This window comes from Rhinolophus ferrumequinum, chromosome 14 (genome assembly GCF_004115265.2).
Source record: "Rhinolophus ferrumequinum isolate MPI-CBG mRhiFer1 chromosome 14, mRhiFer1_v1.p, whole genome shotgun sequence".
NCBI lineage: Eukaryota > Metazoa > Chordata > Mammalia > Chiroptera > Rhinolophidae > Rhinolophus > Rhinolophus ferrumequinum.
Genome location: NC_046297.1, coordinates 67,512,901 through 67,517,407, shown reverse-complemented (window position 1 = coordinate 67,517,407; position 4,507 = coordinate 67,512,901). Strand labels below are relative to the sequence as shown.

Genomic DNA, 4,507 nt, shown 5'->3' with positions numbered 1-4,507 from the left:
AGTTCCAGAGGGTTTAAATATACGTCATGTGGGGGGAAGAGATTCTATGGCCAGATAAGTTTGAAAACTGCCCCTCAGACCTGACAAATTATTGAGGCAAAGCATAGACATGTGCCTGTGGATTCCTGGTGTCTCAATCCTGCCCTGTGGTCTGCTGTTCAGTTTTAAAATCTCTCCCCATTTTATAGGGGAGGAAACCAATGTATCGAGTACCTGTGATGTGTCAAGAACAATTCCAGCTCATGGAATTTCCAGATGGTTTGTAGGCTAAATTTAATATCCCCATTTTACAGGGGAGGAAACTGAGGCTCAGGGAGCTGGAGCATCTTGTGAAGTTTCCTTAGATTGCTAATGATTCAAACAGGATTCAAACCGAGCTCGGCCTGATTCCACAGCCCATGTTCTCTCCTCCACACCAAATCAACCAGAATGTTCCGTCTGGAGCTGATGCTCGGTTGTAGGGATGGGCATTTATTTATCTCTCTGCCCTCCACAGTGTGAGTGCCATGATTGTATTTGGATAGTTTAAACATCCCCAAACGACTGAGGTCTTTGACTTCTCCTGCTTCTAAAGATAGGGGTGGGTTAGTCAAATATTTGCATAGTTTATTTGATTTTTGCTGACGTGTGAAAATGTGTTTCCTGCAGACACATGCAGTGTTCTCTGTGTTTACTTTTTTGGTACATCCTATAGATAGAGTGAAGTTAGGGCCACCAACGGTGCCTGAGAGCAAAGCCCTCACACTCTTCATGGCCCTCCGTGTGGGCCCTGGGCCCGAAGGGGTCAGAGGAGGCCTCCTGCTCTTTCCTCTGCAGCTATCACTGCCCTGGTTGACGCCCAAGTGCACAGGCCTGACGGGACAGAGAGCGATGAAATGAAGAAAGAGGTAAAAAACAGAAACGAACAAAAAAACTGACAGAGTAATCGATGTACTTCTGCACCCTTCTTTTGTTATAAAGCCCCAGAATTGTCAAAGTTAAGGTAAGAATAAACTTTTGTTTCATTCGAAATGGATGTGGACAGAATATCCTTCCTGCCCAATCCCACTTCCTCTGAGAATGGTCCCTGATGGCCCCAACAGAAAAGGGGTTTATTTATGGTGTAAAGCACAATGGTGGGAAGTGATGATTCTGGGGTCAGATATGATCCAGGAAGGCACAGGACAGGAGATGGACGGCTGGGTCTCACAGCCAATACTCCACTAACTACTATAGCAGTGTGACCTTGAGTGGGACATACTTAGACTCACTGAGAATCAATTGTCCCGTCTGTAAAAGAGGGCCAAGGCATCGGGCGTATCATTCTTACTCTGTTTCCTTGAGTCTAAGACAGGTTGTTTTTGTTTTGTTTTGTTTTGTTAACATTTTAACATCTCCGCTAATAGGATGAGTCTTAAAACCCTGCCATTCAGATTGATTAAAATGCAGTACTGAAGAAACAGTCCATGCCCAGAGCAATTGCGTGGAGCCAAGCCCCCAGCCCTAGCGCTTCTGAGCTGCGTGATAACTGAGCTTGAAACCTCCTAAGTTTTCTATCTCATCTGGTAAAATTCCTGTAAATGTCTGTTGGAAAACAAAAGTTTTGAAAAAGAATAAACATTGGCAAGGGTTCATGTTGTAGGAATGCATGAAGACAGGCTGTCTGTCCCTGGGTGTGTGTCAGTGATGTGCCAGCATTTCTTTATCAGAGCCCTTCAAGTGTAATATGCTTCTTACCACCCCACTTTACAGCTGAGAAAACAGAGGCCTGAAGCAGCTTCGTGACCTACTTGAGCTCTCAGAGCTACTCAGTGGCTGAGACAGGTTGGAGACACACCTTCCAGGAGGACCCCAAACAAGAAGGTACCTGAATGATTACCTAACCCTAAAAACTCCCACAGCCAAGGTCTCCCATGGGAATAACGAATGGCCAGGAGAGTCAGACCCCCCACCCCAGAGCTGTTTGCTTTTATTTGCTTTATATTTGGGGTTTCTGCATAATGTTTTGTTTTCTTTTTTCTTTTCTTTTTTTTTTTTCCGGGGTGGCGGGAGTTGGTAATGGTTCAGCAGCTGAAAAACATTAAACAAATGAACAGATCATTAAAGGAATAAATACATAAGTGTAAGCCACTGGCCTCGCATGTCCTCACCTTACAGAAGAGGAGAGTGAGATTCACACGGGATGCTGGCCCAGGGCTCAGCGTGCCTGAGGTCAAGTGGAACACCAGAAGCTCGGTCTCCCAGCGATGGCCTCTCCGGTGCCCACACTGCCTCTCTGTTTATGAGGTTCCATAGAGTATGCCACCTTGAGTTTGATTTGGAGAGATTAAGCTATTTTAAAACATACAATTGACTGGGCTCTCTGTGCCCCTATCCAAAACAACTAAGGCGACAACTGGAAATACCAAACTAATGATATCTCAAGCTGGCATAATTCTACGAGTGGATGCGTGCCATTTTGAACATGGGCTGCATTACGAAGCCATGGAATGCTAATAAACTGTGTGCAATAAATTGCATTTTAAAAGCATCATGGGAGACTGAGATTGCTCTTTTAAGAAACCCTATGAGGAATAGTTTGATAGAGTAAGAAGAAAAAAAAAAGCTTTTACCAGTGGAATAAAACTCACTCATTTGAGTCTTATAAATCCAGACTGTGGGATATGGTGCTTCCTTCGAGCATATTGCTTTTTATGTGTGTAGCATATGCCTGAGCCCTCACAGATAAATCAGCTGCATAACTATGGCTGAAAAGCAACAGCTCCACCTATTATCAATCCCCTCTTACCTAATTGCTCCCCACCCCCCATATAAGCTAATTTCACCCCTAAAATATCTAAGTAAATGAATTCAGGGTAATTTAGAGAAAAAAATAACAGATTAGCTACTAGGAGACCCGAGTTCAAGCTTTTTGACGTGTAAGTACCCTATCCACCACCTCTCTGAGATTCGGTTTCTTCATGTATAAAGTAGAAACAGTATTTGCTCAACCGAATTTCAAGGGCAATTTTGAGCATCCAAACAGATGATGATGGCAAAAGCATTTATCAAAAGAAAACTGGCTAAGAGGACGACGAAGCTTTGTGATAAGACTGCCCTCTTTCTTGTCCCTCCCCTTTATGTACAGGCTGTGATCGCGTCCTACAGATTCTGCGTCCTCTCTATGCGATCCCTCTTCTTCACCTCCATGCCATGGCCGTAACCCAGGCTCACCTCACCTTTCACCTGGACTCTTTTTTCTTTTTTTTAAATAAATTTTATTCGGGAATATTGGAGGATAGTGTGTTTCTCCAGGGCCCGTCAGCTCCAAGTCATTGTCCTTCAATCTAGTTGTGGAGGGCGCAGCTCACTGGCCCATGTGGGAATCAAACTAGCGACCCTGTTGCTAAGAGCTCACGCTCCAACCAACTGAGCCATCTGGCCGCCCTCACCTGGACTCTTAAAGCAAGGTCCTCACTGATCTCCCCGTATCCAGGTATATCTACCTCCAATCCATTTTCCACAATTAAAGAAAATTTTCTGCAATGTAACTCTTACTGTCTCCCCACTGCTCACAAGAAAACAAGATTCAGCCCTTGTGTAAAGCTTAACAGAGCCTTCGATATTCAGCACTGCCCACCTCTCCATTTTTCTGTCTCCTACTTTATACAATAGCCATATGGAACTCCCAGGGTTCACCAGACACATGGGGGTATTTCTCACCTCCAGGCATTGTCTTGGGCTGTTTTCTTTTCCCACGGGGATGCTCTTAGGTGTTAATCAAGGTGAGCTAAGCAATGCTACTGAAACAAACATCCCCTAAACCTTGTTCTACATGTTCCAAGGTGTTACAGGGAGGAGGGTCAGGAAGTGTCTGCTCCTTGTCGTCCCTCTGTGACCCGGGCAGACAGAGGCTCAGCATGTGCTTGCAGAACCACAGCAGTGGGAGAAAACATGGCAAACCATGCACTGTGCCTTCCACTTTCCATTCAGCTCCATGGGCCAAAGCAATTCAAGGGGCCTGGGAATCCAGTCTTATCCTGGCCCAGGGAGCAGAGAGCCAGCAATATTTGGATGAACAGCTCTAATGATTCCACACCGTATCGCTCTCTGCCTTGTAAACAAACTCCTACATTAGGCTCAACTCAAGTGCCTCGTCCTCCACGAAGCCTTCCTGACTCGTACTTCATCCTGGGCAGCACTGCACTTGTTGCTTTGCTCGGGTGCTTTCTTTCCCACCACACAGAGTACTCCTCTAGGACAAGCACCACGTCTTACTCACATCTGCGTAGGTCCAGCACAGCGTCTGGTCAGAGGGAGGACCCACATGTCTCTACATTGAAGGAACAAATGCTTTGGTAAGTGGCCCCACAGCTGACTTGCCAGGCCCATGTACCCAAAAGTTTCCTGGGTGGTGAAGGAGATTGGGAGAGAGGTGTGAGAGCTTCTGAGGGTTCAGGAGTCAGCTGAGCTGCCCCTCAGATGCCTGACAACTCCAGAACCAGCCCCCAGCATCAACTACATTTTCTTCCTTCTCTCTTCTCTCAGG

The 4,507-nt window shown here is 45.9% G+C and overlaps 1 long non-coding RNA gene across 1 annotated transcript; it reads left to right on the top strand.

Annotated features, from left to right (window-relative positions):
• The first annotated feature begins 728 nt into the window (after nt 1-728).
• Nucleotides 729-3,210, top strand: LOC117033571 (uncharacterized). The gene is made up of 3 exons (XR_004424924.1): nt 729-982; nt 1,732-1,842; nt 3,107-3,210. It is a non-coding gene; the product is annotated as an uncharacterized LOC117033571 (long non-coding RNA).
• Nucleotides 3,211-4,507: the final 1,297 nt, after the last annotated feature.